Here is a 21,111-nt window from a genome sequence, read left to right as displayed (position 1 = left end):
TTGCTATGTCAGATGAATGATGGAAAATGGCAAAACAAATTTAGCTTGGAGGCAGATGAACACAACATTAGGAATGGGTGTACTTGCTCTAACATAGCTATTGAAAAAAGGATTGTATTGATAGTCTTGATTGCCATACCTGGGTGAATCCCTGTGTAAACGTTGGTAATTAAATAGCAGTTTCACTGTGGACATGCGCCACTGATCTGGGAGTGAAGTGGGGATAGGGAGAGGAGAGAACAATAAACAGAAAAGGGGAGGGAGGAAGGGCCAAGACTGCATCACAATACTTTACAGAAGCTGCATACAATCTACTTGCAACAGCATTTAAATATACAGTGGGAATTGACAGAGGGAAGGAGGCGAAGGACTGTAATGAAGTATGGAGGCAAGGAAAATGGAGATGTGCAAGGACTCCCCTGTTGATTGGAACAGTATAGAATCACACATTAGGGTCTTATCATAGCCTCCTTCCACACTTAAGACCATTAATGATGCCCGCATTCCTTCACAGAGTTAACAAATCCGTCCATTATTTCCACCCATTGCCATATAACAACTGTTATTTCAGCTGTTAATGAGATTTGTGATGAAGGAAAAAGGCGAAATATTTCAAAATGAATTATGATGACCGCTTTTAAGATCTTCCTTCCTGTGATCTCTGACAATCCCTGTAATGATTTCATCCAGTGTTATTTTCCACACCTGCAGATGTGATTTGTAACGAATAACTCACTGTGCGACAGCTCCCTCCACCATTGGGGCATTCTCTCTCTCTGTATCTCTCTCGACAGAGTGGTGAAGCAGACTCATCTACAGAATGTGTCAGTGCACAGATGCCTAATGGTCTCAAAGTGAATTCGCAGCCACCATAAATAACTGCAGGTTATTGTAGACTGTGTACGTCACTGTCTTTCTTTGTGGCTGTGTTTCTTTTCCTGGCCACACTGTCAACAATAACTGCCAGATGCAATAATGTTGTGCCTGATCTCTGACTCAGGCTTGATCCTATCTCCAGTTCAGGTTTTATCTTAAGACCACAGATTATTGACAGAGGAGAAAGACAACAGATTGAAGAGATACTGCAACCCGTGAAGCAAGGGAGGCAATGGTGTGGTGTATAAGGTGGACAGTGCGTTATGCCCCTAGGTTACATTGCTGGACCAGTTCTAAGAAAAAAACTGTATATATTATGAAATTGTTACAGTTGTGTAGTGGCATTTCAGTATTTTCTGCAGTTCAGTTTTGGTTTGCGTGTGTAAAATGGAACCAAAATACTTTCTGTGGTGCCACACAAACTGAATGAAAACCATGATTTCAAATCTATATTCTCAGTGACATTTATTCAGAAACGGAATTATAAATACATTTCCCAGAGCAAGAAACCATCGTTACTAAAGTAGAAGGGCTGCGATTAGATTCCAAAACTACATACATTACATTCAACAGAACAACATAAATACATATGTTTGATATTAGCACATTAACATTTCAAAGGTAGTACAACCTTGTTGCCACATTAAGAAGATTCAAAGAAATGTGATGTATGGACAAGGCGGTAGTCCTATGATTTCTCCACGTTGATGGATTTGAGGACTGGAAAGTCATGGATGTTGTTCAATAATTTACAGCTTTGAGGCCTTCAAATATTCAGGGCTTCAGGGCTGAGTATATTGCCATCTCCTAATTTCACCAACGCTTTGAGTCCTTGAGCTGCAGTGAACCAATATTTTGCCAAAATACATTTTATGTCTGCTTTGGCTATTGTTCACTATTGCACCCTGTTAAAAATGCATAAGAATAGAAAACTGTGAATGAGTCATATATATATATATTTCTATGATTGACGTAATCAGTAAGAAGAAGACTTTCGGTGCAGCAGCACTCTTAAGTACAGACTTCAATATCAGAGATTTGGGCCGGGATTAAGTCCAAGGCGCATTGTCGACAGGCGCACTGCACTTGATTTAAGGTCATTTACATTTTAGATGACTTCCGCAGCATTGTCTTTTTAAGGCACATCGCAGTGCACTTGTCGACAACACACCTTTGATTGAATTCCGGCCTCAGTACAAGCAATGCAATATCGTTGAGTAGGTTTGTAGAAACAGGACACAAGGCGGCTTGTCTACACCTAACATTTAAATGCAGCTTTCGTAAGACGAACCTATCACATTTCGATCACAGCTCAGTGCATTTAAACGTTGTGTCAACATTGTGTACGGATTTCCATTTTGGGCGCTATATTAGTCTCTCGATTGCTAAGACACCTTTAACAAAACTGGGGTGAGCACAGCAGTATTATTTATTCGCAGAACAGTAAGTAATTTCTCATTGCTTTCACACACACACACACACACACAATGAAAATGCTAAGTGCATTTTAGCAAAACAGTAAACCACTCTCCACAAAAGACGCACAACTCAGTTAAGTAAATAATGTCAAACAAAATGAAAACATGGTCACAACTGATACAAATTACTACCACAATGTGAACCTCTTCTGCATGTGTGCAAAACGTATTTTCCCTATTGTCCAATCAGTTATCAGTCCTTATTCATGAATTAAAGTTGTCACCTTTGAGTTGCTGTTTGCAACAATGGACCAAGTAAGAGGTCGAGGGGCCCGTAGAGGAAGAGGGATTCAGATGGGTGGAGGTGTTGATGATTACAGCCCACATGACCAATGCCAGTTGACTGGCATTCACTGCAGAGTTATCAACATGCAGTGTGATGTAGATGAAAACATGTGGCCTGATCGACAAGAACGAATTAACTGAATGTGGTGTGCATTGTAGTTGTGTAGGCTTTGTCATTGCTTTGTTAGCTTAGTGTTTATTCTCTGTATATAAAAATGTACAGCATCATCTCATTGGTAAAGGACAAAATGGAAAAAAGGTCAAATATAAACTGGGTAGTTCGAGCCCAGAATGCTGACTGGCTGACAGCATTGGTATAACCATGTATACCACATGTATGACAAAACATTTTTACTGCTCTTATTACTTTGGTAACTCCAGGTTGTGCTTATACCACAACCCCTCGGGTCTTATTCCTTAAATAAAGCCTTTTGTTTTTGGACGTGCATGCTCGAGTGACATTATTTCCGTATTGATCATCTCTGGTAAAAATATTTTTCAAAATTAGGTACAAAGAATACTGCCAATTGCTTTGATAATGTTTACTTGCCTGTTATGGTGCATACTATAATTATAGTATCAAATGGCAGACATACAAAAGAGGATTAACCATGTTATATCACGCAAAGTGGAACCCAAGAACAGACTCGGAAGAGGAGACTGGGATGAGGTAACCAAGTATTGAAACACAATCACATATTTAGCAGCTGTTATTGCGGGTGTAGGGAAATGCTTTTGAGGTTCTATTAAAGAATAGTATATCATTTTCTACTTGATTACATCACCATTTCAGTTTAACCCATTTTGAACTCAGGCTGTAATGCAACAAAATGTTGAAAAAGTCAAGGGATGTGAATACTTTCGCAAGGCACTGTAAAATGAAGCATTTCTTTTACCCACAGGGTTTATCTCACTTTGGATTGGCTTCTAGTAGTTGAGACATGTGCACAAAGTTAGAATTCTCTCATCCTCACACAACTGACTTAGTTGGGGGTAAGCTTCTCAAAACACGGAGGAAGGTGACACACAAACCAAAAGGTCTGTACTAATTTTTCATCCTCTGCCTGCTGTAAAAAGCTAATTTTTTTTACAAAAAAAAAGTAATTTTGTATGCTAACCACTCATATTTTTTGCGTTCTTTAAAAGCCTTGTAGCACTTTGTCATTTACCTCAACAGTCCAGGCATATGCCACTATCCATTGGTTATTCATGGTTGGTCAAAATAAACAAAGCACCACTTTTGCTATGAGGTTACTGGCATAAAAGCTAGACATGAAGGAAGCTTTATGTTGACATCTGTTCAGTTCTGCCTTAACAACCACTAGCCAACCGTTTGATTAAACACCCTCCCAATCAAAATCTGTGTCATTTTAAGATCTCTGATAAGGACACATTGTACAAACAATGGCGCTTAAGGTAATAGGTTTTAGTGATATGCTAATAAAAGACACCCGTTGCACTGTCGCTGATGTTCTTCATTTGTCAAAGCACCAGAAAGCCAGCATTCTGGAGTCGCCCCTTCACTGTTGAGACTGGCGTTTTTCGGGTACTTAGAGTCGGCCAGTTGAGGACTTGTGAGGCGTCTGTTTCGCAAACTAAACACTAGTGTACTTTTCTTCTTGCTAAGTTGTGCACTTGGGCCTCCCACTCCTCTTTCTATTCTGGTTCGAGCCAGTTTGTGCTGTTCTGTGAAGGGAGTAGTACACAGCGTTGTATGAGATCTTCAGTTTCTTCATAATTTCTCCCATGGAATAGCCTTAATTTCTCAGAACAAGAATAGACTGACGAGTTTCAGAAGAAAGTTCTTTGTTTCTGGTCATTTTGAGCCTGTAATCGAACCCACAAATGCTGATGCTCCAGATACTCAACTAGTCTAAAGAAGCATTAAATCAGGACAACAGTTTTCAGCTGTGCTAACATATTTGCAAAAGGGTTTTCTACTGATAAATTAGCCTTTTAAAATTATAAACTTGGATTAGCTAACACAAGGTGCCATTGGAACACAGGAGTGATGGCTGCTGAAAATGGGCCTCTGCATGCCTATGTACAGTGGGGAGAACAAGTATTTGATAACACTGCCGATTTTGCAGGTTTCCTACTTACAAAGCATGTAGAGGTCTAATTTTTATCATAGGTACACTTTCACTGTGAGAGACAATCTAAAACAAAAATCCAGAAAATCACATTGTATGATTTAAGTAATTCATTTGCATTTTATTGCATGACATAAGTATTTGATCACCTACCAACCATAAGAATTCTGGCTCTCAAAGACCTGTTAGTTTTTCTTTAAGAAGCCTTCCTGTTCTCCACTCATTACCTGTAGGAACTGCAACTATTTGAACTCGTTACCTGTATAAAAGACACCTGTCCACACACTCAAACAGACTCCAACCTCTCCACATTGGCCAAGACCAGGGAGCTGTGTAAGGTCATCAGGGATAAAATTGTAGACCTGCAGCAAGGCTGGGATGGGCCACAGGACAATAGGCAAGCAGCTTGGTGAGAAGGCAACAACTGTTGGCGCAATTATTAGAAAATGGAAGAAGTTCAAGATGACGGTCAATCATCCTCGGTCTGGGGCTCCATGCAAGATCTCACCTCGTGGGGCATCAATGATCATGAGGATGGTGAGGGATCAGCCCAGAACTACACGGCAGGACCTGGTCAATGACCTGAAGAGAGCTGGGACCACAGTCTCAAAGAAAACCATTAGAAACACACTACGCCATCATGGATTAAAGTCCCGCAGCGCAAGCAAGGTCCCCCTGCTCAAGCCAGCGCATGTCCAGGCTCGTCTGAAGTTTGCCAATGAACATCTGGATGATCCAGAGGAGGAATGGGAGAAGGTCATGTGGTCTGATGAGACGACAATAGAGCTTTTTGGTCTGAACTCCCCTCGCCGCGTTTGGAGGAAGAAGGATGAGTACAACCCCAAGAACACCATCTCAACCATGAAGCTTGGAGGTGGAAACATTCTTTGGAGATGCTTTTCTGCAAAGGGCACAGGAAGACTGCACCGTATTGAGGGGAGGATGGATGGGGCCATGTATCGCGAGATCTTGGCCAATAACCTCCTTCCCTCAGTAAGAGCATTGAAGATGGGTCGTGGCTGGGTCTTCCAGCATGACAACGACCCGAAACACACAGCCAGGGCAACTAAGGAGTGGCTCCGTAAGAAGCATCTCAAGGTCCTGGAGTGGCCTAGCCAGTCTCCAGACCTGAACCCAATAGAAAATCTTTGGAGGGGAGCTGAAAGTCCGTATTGCCCAGAGACAGCCCCGAAACCTGAAGGATCTGGAGGTCTGTATGGAGGAGTGGGCCAAAATCCCTGCTGCAGTGTGTGCAAACCTGGTCAAGAACTACAGGAAACGTATGATCTCTGTAATTGCAAACAAAGGTTTCTGTACCAAATATTAAGTTCACCTTTTCTGATGTATCAAATACTTATGTCATGCAATAAAATGCAAATTATTTACTTTAAAATCATGTGATTTTCTGAGTTTTTGTTTTAGATTGTCTCTCACAGTGGAAGTGTACCTATGATAAAAATTACAGACCTCTACATGCTTTGTAGGAAAACCTGCAAACTCGGCAGTGTATCAAATACTTGTTCTCCCCACTGTAGATATTCCATTAAAAAGCTGCCATTTCCAGCTACAATAGTCATTTACAACATTAACAATGTATACACTGTATTTGAGCAATTTGAGGCTATTTTAATTAAAACATTTGCTTTTCTTTCAAACAAGGATATTTCTAAGTGAACCTAAACTTTTAAACTGTAGTTTCTATTTAAAATAAGCCACAATCTAGTTGCAAATCGTAGCCACCCTCTTTTTTTAAATAAATAAACGTTATTAAGTTGTTTTAATAAAATTAAGACTACGTTACCCATCGGGGGACAGGTGGTTGAAGAATGTCTTGCATGCTAAGCAAGGAGTTTAGTAGAAGTATATGTTCATTAAAAAGTAGTTACACCTACGCCCTGGTTTGTCATTATACAAGGAGCAAACATAACATTTTGTCCGATTAGTAGTCGCTATGACGAGACAGAAAATTAAGTAGTAACTCTGCAAATTTCCGCGACGAAAATGAAACATTCTACCACAAGAGTGATAGCAACGAGCCGCAGCAGCGAGTGACAGCAGCGAGAGCGAGTCTGCATTGGAATCTGTTGACAGGCATGCTGATGAGCTACATACCGTATTAAGAGAAATTGACACTCCACCCGTTTCCCGACATGGATAGGCTTAGTCCTCCTATGTAGTCAACAGGCAAGCTATCTGACAATTGGAAACGTTTCAAGCAGAGATTAAATATCTACCTAGCAGCCGGTGGAGCAGGGGAGGTGACAAATTGAAAGCTTCCATTTTTCTGCATGTTATTGGAGAGTATGCATTGGACATTTACAATAGCTTTCAGCTAGATGAGGCAAACTTGACATTGACTGTGCTAATGGCAAAATTTGATGAGTACTTTGTACCAAGCCAGAACGTCACGTCAAGTTTCTCTCTCAAGATAAGAAACAGGGAGTCCGTTTTGACCAGTATTTGACCAGACTGAGCTGAATACTGAGCAAAACGTCTCACTAGTGAAAGACAGGATAGTCTGTGGTATACTTGATAATGTACTCAAGGAGAGATTGCTGTGTGAGTAAGATTTAACTTTGGATAAAAGCAGTGAATGTGTCAAGCAGCTGAAACAAGCTAGCAAGCTAAAGAGCTGCGTAGGGATGAGACGTCAGTGCATGCAATAAAAAGAGCCACACACGCAATTCCTTCCAAACAAAAACAAGCTAAAGAAAGAAATCAACACTACATGTGGGAAATGTGGATTCATCCACAAGCCAAAAAAAATGCCCTGCATATGGCAAATCATGTAACAACTGTGGGAAAAATAATTTCTCAAAATGTTGCAAAGTTGAGGCTGCAAAGAAAAAGGTTCACACAGTCGAGGAAACTGAATAATTCTGTTTATTCTGTGGAAATATGCAATGCAGTAAAGGCTGAATGGATTGTGCCATTGACTGAATGAAACTATAATACCATTCAAGCTTGATACTGGAGCTCAGGTAAACCTGTTGTCGCTGGATGAGTACAAAACACTGAAAGTGAAGAGCAAAATACACCCGGTGAAAATCAAGGTTACTGGTTATACTGGGGAGAACGTACCAGTCAAAGGAAAACAGTTCAAAATACACCCAGTGAAAATCAAGGTTACTGGTTATACTGGGGAGAACGTACCAGTCAAAGGTAAACAGTTCAAAATACACCCAGTGAAAATCAAGGTTACTGGTTATACTGGGGAGAACGTACCAGTCAAAGGTAAACAGTTCAAAATACACCCGGTGAAAATCAAGGTTACTGGTTATACTGGGGAGAACGTACCAGTCAAAGGTAAACAGTTCAAAATACACCTGGTGAAAATCAAGGTTACTGGTTATACTGGGGAGAACGTACCAGTCAAAGGAAAACAGTTCAAAATACACCCAGTGAAAATCAAGGTTACTGGTTATACTGGGGAGAACGTACCAGTCAAAGGTAAACAGTTCAAAATACACCCGGTGAAAATCAAGGTTACTGGTTATACTGGGGAGAACGTACCAGTCAAAGGTAAACAGTTCAAAATACACCTGGTGAAAATCAAGGTTACTGGTTATACTGGGGAGAACGTACCAGTCAAAGGTAAACAGTTCAAAATACACCCGGTGAAAATCAAGGTTACTGGTTATACTGGGGAGAACGTACCAGTCAAAGGAAAACAGTTCAAAATACACCTGGTGAAAATCAAGGTTACTGGTTATACTGGGGAGAACGTACCAGTCAAAGGAAAACAGTTCAAAATACACCTGGTGAAAATCAAGGTTACTGGTTATACTGGGGAGAACGTACCAGTCAAAGGTAAACAGTTCAAAATACACCTGGTGAAAATCAAGGTTACTGGTTATACTGGGGAGAACGTACCAGTCAAAGGAAAACAGTTCAAAATACACCCGGTGAAAATCAAGGTTACTGGTTATACTGGGGAGAACGTACCAGTCAAAGGAAAACAGTTCAAAATACACCCGGTGAAAATCAAGGTTACTGGTTATACTGGGGAGAACGTACCAGTCAAAGGTAAACAGTTCAAAATACACCCGGTGAAAATCAAGGTTACTGGTTATACTGGGGAGAACGTACCAGTCAAAGGAAAACAGTTCAAAATACACCCAGTGAAAATCAAGGTTACTGGTTATACTGGGGAGAACGTACCAGTCAAAGGTAAACAGTTCAAAATACACCCGGTGAAAATCAAGGTTACTGGTTATACTGGGGAGAACGTACCAGTCAAAGGAAAACAGTTCAAAATACACCTGGTGAAAATCAAGGTTACTGGTTATACTGGGGAGAACGTACCAGTCAAAGGTAAACAGTTCAAAATACACCTGGTGAAAATCAAGGTTACTGGTTATACTGGGGAGAACGTACCAGTCAAAGGAAAACAGTTCAAAATACACCCGGTGAAAATCAAGGTTACTGGTTATACTGGGGAGAACGTACCAGTCAAAGGTAAACAGTTCAAAGCACAGCTGGTGAAAATCAAGGTTACTGGTTATACTGGGGAGAACGTACCAGTCAAAGGTAAACAGTTCAAAATACACCTGGTGAAAATCAAGGTTACTGGTTATACTGGGGAGAACGTACCAGTCAAAGGTAAACAGTTCAAAATACACCCGGTGAAAATCAAGGTTACTGGTTATACTGGGGAGAACGTACCAGTCAAAGGTAAACAGTTCAAAATACACCCGGTGAAAATCAAGGTTACTGGTTATACTGGGGAGAACGTACCAGTCAAAGGTAAACAGTTCAAAATACACCCGGTGAAAATCAAGGTTACTGGTTATACTGGGGAGAACGTACCAGTCAAAGGTAAACAGTTCAAAATACACCTGGTGAAAATCAAGGTTACTGGTTATACTGGGGAGAACGTACCAGTCAAAGGTAAACAGTTCAAAATACACCTGGTGAAAATCAAGGTTACTGGTTATACTGGGGAGAACGTACCAGTCAAAGGTAAACAGTTCAAAATACACCTGGTGAAAATCAAGGTTACTGGTTATACTGGGGAGAACGTACCAGTCAAAGGTAAACAGTTCAAAATACACCTGGTGAAAATCAAGGTTACTGGTTATACTGGGGAGAACGTACCAGTCAAAGGTAAACAGTTCAAAATACACCCGGTGAAAATCAAGGTTACTGGTTATACTGGGGAGAACGTACCAGTCAAAGGTAAACAGTTCAAAGCACAGCTGGTGAAAATCAAGGTTACTGGTTATACTGGGGAGAACGTAGCAGTCAAAGGTAAACAGTTCAAAGCACAGCTGGTGAAAATCAAGGTTACTGGTTATACTGGGGAGAACGTACCAGTCAAAGGTAAACAGTTCAAAGCACAGCTGGTGAAAATCAAGGTTACTGGTTATACTGGGGAGAACGTACCAGTCAAAGGAAAACAGTTAAAAATACACCCAGTGAAAATCAAGGTTACTGGTTATACTGGGGAGAACGTAGCAGTCAAAGGTAAACAGTTCAAAGCACAGCTGGTGAAAATCAAGGTTACTGGTTATACTGGGGAGAACGTACCAGTCAAAGGTAAACAGTTAAAAATACACCCAGTGAAATCAAGGTTACTGGTTATACTGGGGAGAACGTACCAGTCAAAGGAAAACGGTTCAACATACACCCGGTGAAAATCAAGGTTACTGGTTATACTGGGGAGAACGTACCAGTCAAAGGTAAACAGTTCAAAGCACAGCTGGTGAAAATCAAGGTTACTGGTTATACTGGGGAGAACGTACCAGTCAAAGGTAAACAGTTCAAAATACACCCGGTGAAAATCAAGGTTACTGGTTATACTGGGGAGAACGTACCAGTCAAAGGTAAACAGTTCAAAATACACCCGGTGAAAATCAAGGTTACTGGTTATACTGGGGAGAACGTACCAGTCAAAGGTAAACAGTTCAAAATACACCTGGTGAAAATCAAGGTTACTGGTTATACTGGGGAGAACGTACCAGTCAAAGGTAAACAGTTCAAAATACACCCGGTGAAAATCAAGGTTACTGGTTATACTGGGGAGAACGTACCAGTCAAAGGAAAACAGTTCAAAATACACCTGGTGAAAATCAAGGTTACTGGTTATACTGGGGAGAACGTACCAGTCAAAGGTAAACAGTTCAAAATACACCTGGTGAAAATCAAGGTTACTGGTTATACTGGGGAGAACGTACCAGTCAAAGGAAAACAGTTCAAAATACACCCGGTGAAAATCAAGGTTACTGGTTATACTGGGGAGAACGTATCAGTCAAAGGTAAACAGTTCAAAGCACAGCTGGTGAAAATCAAGGTTACTGGTTATACTGGGGAGAACGTACCAGTCAAAGGTAAACAGTTCAAAATACACCTGGTGAAAATCAAGGTTACTGGTTATACTGGGGAGAACGTACCAGTCAAAGGTAAACAGTTCAAAATACACCCGGTGAAAATCAAGGTTACTGGTTATACTGGGGAGAACGTACCAGTCAAAGGTAAACAGTTCAAAATACACCTGGTGAAAATCAAGGTTACTGGTTATACTGGGGAGAACGTACCAGTCAAAGGTAAACAGTTCAAAATACACCCGGTGAAAATCAAGGTTACTGGTTATACTGGGGAGAACGTACCAGTCAAAGGTAAACAGTTCAAAATACACCTGGTGAAAATCAAGGTTACTGGTTATACTGGGGAGAACGTACCAGTCAAAGGTAAACAGTTCAAAATACACCTGGTGAAAATCAAGGTTACTGGTTATACTGGGGAGAACGTACCAGTCAAAGGTAAACAGTTCAAAATACACCTGGTGAAAATCAAGGTTACTGGTTATACTGGGGAGAACGTACCAGTCAAAGGTAAACAGTTCAAAATACACCTGGTGAAAATCAAGGTTACTGGTTATACTGGGGAGAACGTACCAGTCAAAGGTAAACAGTTCAAAATACACCCGGTGAAAATCAAGGTTACTGGTTATACTGGGGAGAACGTACCAGTCAAAGGTAAACAGTTCAAAGCACAGCTGGTGAAAATCAAGGTTACTGGTTATACTGGGGAGAACGTAGCAGTCAAAGGTAAACAGTTCAAAGCACAGCTGGTGAAAATCAAGGTTACTGGTTATACTGGGGAGAACGTACCAGTCAAAGGTAAACAGTTCAAAGCACAGCTGGTGAAAATCAAGGTTACTGGTTATACTGGGGAGAACGTACCAGTCAAAGGAAAACAGTTAAAAATACACCCAGTGAAAATCAAGGTTACTGGTTATACTGGGGAGAACGTAGCAGTCAAAGGTAAACAGTTCAAAGCACAGCTGGTGAAAATCAAGGTTACTGGTTATACTGGGGAGAACGTACCAGTCAAAGGAAAACAGTTAAAAATACACCCAGTGAAATCAAGGTTACTGGTTATACTGGGGAGAACGTACCAGTCAAAGGAAAACGGTTCAACATACACCCGGTGAAAATCAAGGTTACTGGTTATACTGGGGAGAACGTACCAGTCAAAGGTAAACAGTTCAAAGCACAGCTGGTGAAAATCAAGGTTACTGGTTATACTGGGGAGAACGTACCAGTCAAAGGTAAACAGTTCAAAATACACCCGGTGAAAATCAAGGTTACTGGTTATACTGGGGAGAACGTACCAGTCAAAGGTAAACAGTTCAAAATACACCCGGTGAAAATCAAGGTTACTGGTTATACTGGGGAGAACGTACCAGTCAAAGGTAAACAGTTCAAAATACACCCGGTGAAAATCAAGGTTACTGGTTATACTGGGGAGAACGTACCAGTCAAAGGTAAACAGTTCAAAATACACCTGGTGAAAATCAAGGTTACTGGTTATACTGGGGAGAACGTACCAGTCAAAGGTAAACAGTTCAAAGCACAGCTGGTGAAAATCAAGGTTACTGGTTATACTGGGGAGAACGTACCAGTCAAAGGAAAACAGTTCAAAATACACCTGGTGAAAATCAAGGTTACTGGTTATACTGGGGAGAACGTACCAGTCAAAGGTAAACAGTTCAAAATACACCTGGTGAAAATCAAGGTTACTGGTTATACTGGGGAGAACGTACCAGTCAAAGGAAAACAGTTCAAAATACACCTGGTGAAAATCAAGGTTACTGGTTATACTGGGGAGAACGTACCAGTCAAAGGAAAACAGTTCAAAATACACCCGGTGAAAATCAAGGTTACTGGTTATACTGGGGAGAACGTACCAGTCAAAGGTAAACAGTTAAAAATACACCCAGTGATCGTGGAAAAGAGTGTGCAGCCTATTCTTGGAATGAATGCATGTTATGACGGCTGCGTGATCCCATGGTGTTTATACTTGCATACTATTGTTTGTACAGATGAACGTGGTACCTTCATGTGTTTGGAAATTGCTCCCAAGGATGAAGCAGACTTGTGGAGGTCTACAATTCTTTTCTGAGGTCTTGGCTGATATTATTATTATTTTTTTCATGTTGTCAAGCGAAGAGGCACTGAGTTCGAAGGTAGGCCTTGAAATACATCCACAGTCCAATGGACTCAAAAAATGTCAATTAGCCTATCAGAAGCTTCTAAAGCCATGACATAATTTTCTGGAATTTTCCAAGCTGTTTAAAGGCACAGTCAACTTAGTTTATGTATACTTCTGACCCACTAGAATTGTGAGACAGTGAATTATAAGTGAAATAATCTGTCTGTAAACAATTGTTGGAAAAATGACTTGTGTCATGCACAAAGTAGATGTCCTAACCGAATTGCCAAAACTAGTTTGTTAACTAGAAATTTGTGTAGTGGTTGAAAAACGAGTTTTAATGACTCCAACCTAAGTGTATGTAAACTTCCGACTTCAACTGTATGTCTCTATAAGAGTGGTATGCAGTGCTTTGGCTGAAGGAAAGACGAGGCAAGGAGAGTGCTGTAGTATCAAATTCAAAGAACATGTGGAGAAATGTGGCGCTATTGTAGGTCTCATACCTCCTGCTGCCATAGCCAATAGATGTGCTGCTGCGTCTGCTCCATACTGCAGCACTGCAGCAGCATACCCCCCCCCCCCCTTTTGTTTGATTGAACAGAGGATGGATAGAGCGGTATGGCAAGGGACTGAGAGATTCAGAAGATAGAAGACCAATGGCAATATGAAGATATTCCAAATCTACCATGAATAAACAAACTGGCATCAGATTGATGTAAATCAAGGGCAGGGGACATGAAAGAGACATAAAAGTGCACAAACATGAAAGAGACATAAAAGTGCACAGATAAATAATGTCAGATTCTCCTAATTTTTTTCCTGAAATTGTGGTCAGTGTTTTGGTTTGGTTTTATGACACTGAAGGCACTCAAAGCTCTATGACGCAAAGTGCAGAAAGCTGGAGGAATAGCTTGCACTTGATGGTTTGAAGATGGCCCGTTTTCTCCTTTCCTTGCTAGAGACTTCATGTTTTCTGACTCCTTACTGATTGTGGGACCACCACTGGACACAGTGGGAGACAGAGTTTGAGACTACTCTGTCAACACCCCTCAAAGGCCACTGTGTCCATAGTAACACAATGTCCATGTCATGGTAATGTTTGCATGTTCACTGTGTTGGATGTGTGTGTGTGTGTGTGTGTTATGCTCTATTACATGTAGGTAAGAAATAGCCATATAAGCTTATATATATTTCAAAGATTAAGCTCGTCTCAAGCAAATGCCTGTATATGAGAGAGCGAGAAAGAGAGCGAATGCAAATGCTTGTGCGGCACCACAGAGCCAATGGAATAGTCCCAAAAGGCAATTTTTGAAATACGTATTTGACAGCTCTGCAGTGACTCACGATAAGCGATAGACATGTTTGAGTGTGTCTGCTCTTTTACAAGGGCTCCCTATGAGCCCTTGTGTCATTATCGGTCCCCCGGCGCCGATTAAGCCCCCCGTGTTAATAACGAATGGCCCCAAATAATATTTATCGCCTTGCAAAGGAACTGTAATTGGAATCACCTAGAGACACTGCAATGACTCACTGTCGAAGACTCTTCACAGGCCCTCATTACTGTCAACCTTAATGACTTGTTAACAACGTCCTTCAGATAACCTTTAGCCAGGTTATAAGCTGGTGCTGGATCAATGCAGACCACTGGAACTCTCCCCCATGCTGATGTAGGTCTGGAATGTCAGGTATTCTGGTGCAGTATAGAACCTGCTTTGTGTCGGTGACAATTATAGCCAGGTATCTGGGATTGAGCAAGTTTGATTGAGATACTGTATGTGGGGATGGAACATTGGCAAATAGGCTAACTTTCAGCTGGGAACTGAATGTAAATCAGGGGCCAACCATTCCAACTGGTGGAGAGTGGATATATAGGTGTCACTGGTAGGAAGTAATCTCACTTTTCTGGTTCCACAGATTTTTACCAGGAAAGGAAATTAAACTCCTGCACCTTTGATTATGGGGAGCGCTGGGGATGTAGGCTGTGAGCTGAAACAAAGTTGACTTGTTTGTACACTAAATTCATGTGTACGATAAGGTTTGAGGAAGCACAATATCTCAAATGTCTATGGACATGAAGAAAGATGTGTATATATTACACAGGTGTCACTTTGCATATAAAACATTTCATGCAAAAACGAATTGGCAAACTTTCAAATCAAATTCTAGGTTTGTAAATCGATCAAATTCTACAAACCAAGATCAAATCTAAAACGTTTATTAATGATGCCCCTGGATCCACAGCTCATGGATTATGCACACAGAGGGAACCAAGGTATGGATGGAAATGAACCAAACATGACTGGTGGTCCAATTAAATTACATCCCTAGCTCACCGCAACACCAATCCATAAAACGTACTGCTCTCGCATTGCTTGCTCTCGTTGATGTTTCCTTTGCACTTTACACAGTCCAATTTTTAATCATCTCAAAGGAATGCACAGAATACACAAGGTCCATGTTTCCCAGTGCAATGAAAATAGATTTACACAGCCCCCGAAGATGAAATATCAATGGGAGATAGGAAGTATTGGATATTAGTCATTGGACTTAAAAATGCTGCCTTTTTACTTACATGGTGTTTAAAATGTCTCATCATTTGATAACCTCTTAACCCCTTGCAAACACGCCCCTACTCAAATAAGCTTGAGAGTGACTATCTGCTCCTGAGAGAGATTAATTCTCCACAATGTTTCTCTTGGCACAAAACACAATTTCTCGTGCAATTAGGAGCTGCTAATGTAACACTAAGCATTTTCACATGAATCACAGACCACCACTTTATTTTCCACTTAGGGTGTTTATAAAATACCACTAAAATGTGTGGCTTGATTTCTCTGTATTTAGAAGCCCTCAGAACATATAGGCTTTATTGAAATTATATCATAATAAAAAAGCTGATGCAGTGGGCCTATGGGATACATAAGATATTGTGTTGGATATGGTTTAGGATAGGTCAGTTTGGAACACCATAACACTATTTCATAGACAAAATTCCACAAGTCTCACACAGGCAAGCACTAGAGCACCTGCATTGCGCTCACCTGGCTCTCTAAGGTCCCACGCCTGACTCAGCAGTAGCCTAGTCTGAGGCATTAATTGATGGGTTTTGTCGTCGGCTCTCCATCGTGCTGATGTTGCTTTCACCTTGATCCTTTTTTCATTTGGCAGTGGGCCTGCATGGTCTCCGACCGAGAAAAACAACATCCAACCGTCTGCCAACCGTGAGTAGGCCTATGTCAACCATATCCAGGACTTGGCTTGTGCAAGTGATTTGGGTGATCGAGGTGCCAGGTATGTTAAGCAAACTTTATTTACAGTTTGCTGATCAAAGAGAACAACCGCAACACTTTGACTCTGGCATTGAAAAACATTTGACTTTTCAAAGTAGGAAAATCATTTGCACATCGGAGTAGGCCTGTTGCAGGTGCGTGGGAATAATTGATATCAAAATAGAAACTCGCACACTGCTCTTTTATTCGGTTTAATTATTGGCCTTTGTCAGAGCTTTTCTTTTGTTTCTTTTTCAAAAGTAGAAATAGATCAAGTTCTAAGTTTGTTTGCAGTATTGTTGTTGCTTATTATGTCGTTTAATTAGTAGCATAGTAATGATTAGGGTAACTTGAAAGTCATTTCAGGTCATTGGTGGTTTGACTAGACAACATTCTAGCTGTCCATTGGTCCCTCTAAGGAAAAAAGGCAATGAACTTATAAAAAAAAGAAAATGAAAATAGCTTTCGTGTTGTTTTTCCTAAGGGGTGATGTTTTGGGTCACTAAGACCCCCCTTTAAGCACTACATTTTTTGAGCACATTCAATCAGTATGAACAATCAAATGGACCATGACCAGCAGTTCAGCATCTGTATTATTCCAAGGTAGGTTGCTCCCATTTTGAAAGGCTATTAATCAAATCAATCATATGGGAAAGCTTGGCTGCAAGTACCGAATGCTTGAAACAAAAAAAATCTTTCAGTATAAGAAAATGATCAGGAATCAAGGTAAGACCCAAGTGCAGACTGTGTGAAGTTACAATGCTTATTGTAACCACAGGGGCAGGCAAACGACAGGTCAAGGCAGGCAGGGGTCAATAATCCAGAGGGGGAGCAAAGGTACAGGACAGCAGGCAGGCTCAGGGACGGGCAGAGCGGTCAGGCGCAGGGTCAAAAACCAATAGGACAAGAAAACTGGAGGCTGGGACAATACAGGCGCTGACAGGGCGAACGCTGGTAAGCTTGACAAATAAGACGAACTGGCACAGACAGACAGAAAACACAGGTATAAATACCCAGAGGATAAGTGGGGAAGATGGATAACACCTGGAGGGGGTGGAGACAAGAACAAGGACAGGTGAAACAGATCAGGGTGTGACAAAAGTTGGAACATAATTGTGTTCATATGGTGCATGGGGTTCCAATGGTACATTTGTTATATTAGCACCCCCTTCAGATCAATTTCCCCAAAATGTAGGAACTCCAGTTGGGGTCTCAACTTACTGTTGCGAGTTAGAATAGTAGAATACACATGGTGCAACTTCAAAATTTGGTTTTGCATAAGCAGTTTTACTCTGTCAGTCACTGGTAGTCAGTCAATTAGCCCAGGCCAGCTAATTTATTTTTATTGCTAAATTAGTTTAGCGGCCAGCTATCTAAACTTGTTATCATGGTCGAATTAACGGCTGGGGGGGCCCCCATTGATTTTGTTAGTCAGTCTCACTATTGATACACCAGTGTGTCAGTCTAAGTAACATAATACAAAAATCCACATCAAAATCTGTGAGTTTAAGCTAGAGATATCATGTTTTTTTTTGCAAGGGCTGTGTCTCAATCCACCACATCTGCCTGTGTCGGCCTTCCGCATCAGTCGGACACCTCCATCAAAGTTGCCCTTCCCTGTACTAGCCTATGATATGGGAAGAGGGGGCAAGATAATGTTAATGTCAGTATGAGTCAGCATGACTGATGTTATGATAAAAAAACGATATAATTAAAATAAAATTGCATCCACGTGAAAAAGACAAAGAAAATGACTGGACACAAATAGGTTTATTTGGTTTAGGCATTGGAATCTGAGCATGGAAGAAAAGAGTAGAGGTACAGACATATTAAAAGCCTTTTAAACAAATACATCACCATATGTAGAGACTAAGCTGTATTACCCCATGTGATAATTCCAGAGGTTTGTATAGAAATGTATGAGTTTAACCCTGAGAAAATAGAAATCTTATAAGCAGCCATGGGTAGCAAGACTTCTAGTCAGTTGTAACCTACCAGGGGGAAGAGGAAAAATAGGAGCTTTCATATTTCAACTATGTGTGCGAGCAGATAGCAGCCTTAGAATGAATGAGCAAGAGTTGACACACTCTGATGCCTCTTAAAATGTATCGGGCAATTGAGCTCCTGGACACTTTGTATTTCTCTCATCCACCATGGATGACCAGAATACCAATGAGGGTAAAGCAGGCAGTGTAAGAGTGCCTGAGTGAGTACAATAGTGTGTGAAACTTGTGTATGTTTTTTTTTCTTGAGTGTTATGTACTAAATAGTCTCAAGAAAACATTGTGTCACCAAGATGGCCGACTTGTTCTATTTTTTTTACAAGGTTAAGAGATAATGAGCCAGACAGCTCAATTCATTTAACTTCTGTGTGAATATGGTGACAGAAGCACGGGATTCTCGAGCTGATTTATGTGATTCTGTGTCTTGAAATAATTAAATAAATACATCTGCAATGACGTTTGCTTTTTGTACCACACGGCCTGTGAAATGATCATGCAGAAAATGAGACAGCTCGGTCTCCGTGTGTGGCTACAGCTTTCAAACACATTACGTTAGTCACCCACTTTCTTTCTTGGCCCTGAGACAAGGACACATCCTCGTCTCTAAACAGTGTCGTATTACAGTTTCATGTTATATACTCACCAGAGGTATGGTTTCAGAAAGCAAAAGAAATCAACTTTAAAGCATTGTTTTTTTTTCTCATTGGTCCTAGCAATCAGTTTCTAGTTCTCTACATTTGTTTTGATTTGTTTCTATCCGATGGGCCTCGTGGGCAGATGAGTATCACTTTGTAAGGCTTTGCCAAGAAAAAACTTGAATTTGTTTAAAAGCTCTGTTAGGGTACACGTTATCTTTAAAGTATTATGTTTTCTCACCAAAATCCCACCTTCTTGCCCAAAACCCAACACGTGTCCGTGTTTTTCTCTTCATTTCTAACAAATTGTTTTACATCATCCTTACATTTCTACAAACCAAAAAAATGGGAAAGGGGTTACGATAAAAAACTTTTTTTTTTTTAAATTCACATAAAGTCTCAGTTTTGGTCACTTTTCCTGTCTACAGCAGTCAGAAGAAAATGTTGAGGAGGATAAATACATTTTTAAAAGAAGAACCAGCAAAGATTTGTATTAATGAGATATTTAGTTCTGCCGCTAAATGGCTTCAAACTAAAAATAAAAATAGTTTAAAACATCTCCCAGATCACAACACTTTTTTTTTCTTTCTTTTGATATCACATTTGTTTCACCCCTTTCAATTCTAAAATAAGAAACGAGACCTGGAGTAAAAGTCTTTGTCAGACTTTTATACTGCAGTGTTTTTGCTAAACCTTTGACATGAACCTTGAGGACTGTAGAGCTTTATTAGGAAACCACCTCTTTTGGTCCTTTTCCTTGGAATATGGGAGCCACTGTGGGCCTATACAACCGTTTTTATTTTGTACCAATATACCCTGTTAAAGACTTTAATAACAGTTCAGTTGCATGTTTAATACAACCAAGTGCGAGTAACAAGCACTTGTCTGATACTTAGACCTAAAATAGTTATGTTCTTTGGTTTATCCCGTTATCTTCTGTTAACAATTTAAAGCTGTTTTAGATGATTCCTGTTGGCATATTTTGCCCTCAAGGTTCACAAACTGTCACAGAGTACACACATATACATACATACTGTCATACATACACGGATGATCCTGTGCTTTGGTCATGAGTAAATGTCATCAAAGGTAAAGACTATGAATGTTAAAATATGTAAAAGGTATTTGGTCACAATAGTATTTTTCATAAGACAGCTAGTTATTTGGCAATTTCAACTCTACTATTAGAAAGAGAAAGTAAGTACTCATTTTTGTATCAACATAGAACATCTCCTTGAAAATATATCCCATTTTCATTTGGTTACTCTTTAAAGGTTAAAAGTCATATTCAACAAAATGTGATAGTTCCATGTCAAAAGGGGCAAGCCAAGAAAGCCATACAAAAGGACTTGCTTCTATTAAACAAGGCTAATTCACGTATCCTATAATGGCAATTAAATCAAAAAGAACGTTTTTGGCTTAGGTTCAGTTAAAGCACTCTTCATACTGGCTACCCCTTAATACAGGAACAACAAAAAAATCTGAAAACAATGGCGTAGTTTATCTCTTAAAGGAAGGTTATGAAGGAAAAAAACGAAAACCATTACAAATTGTACATCTTTGGACATCATTCAGCTTGGTTTTCATATAAAAACTTTTTGGGATAGGCTGACGAGGTGTTCTATAGTGGAAAGTAGTGCCATGTCCATGCCAGGTCAGTATCTCCATTAAACTCCCTGGAAACAACATTTTCAGCCGTCGGCTCAAAGCACCCACAAGTTCCCATGGAAACCGATTTGGCATCTGGAGAGCCAACCAATCAGTATGGCCTAGAACAATCACCTGTTTGGCTTTGTGTCGGAGACCTTTCGAAATTCCATCGGGTTTGTGTGGACAAAACAAGCAAGTGAATTTACCCTTTTTTTAAGGATGACCACCTCTTGTTTTTTTTTGGAGGACTCTATGAAAAAGGCCAGAGCATATCTAATTTCCTTTCATAACGGGGCAAAGGATCGTAGATACATTCTTTCGGGTCCATGTTTTCCATAAGGTACCATCCAATCTCACAAATACATCTTTGGAGATGGACATTGGTA

This window comes from Oncorhynchus mykiss, chromosome 32 (assembly GCF_013265735.2).
Source record: "Oncorhynchus mykiss isolate Arlee chromosome 32, USDA_OmykA_1.1, whole genome shotgun sequence".
Lineage (NCBI taxonomy): Eukaryota > Metazoa > Chordata > Actinopteri > Salmoniformes > Salmonidae > Oncorhynchus > Oncorhynchus mykiss.
This window is presented reverse-complemented; position numbering follows the sequence as displayed.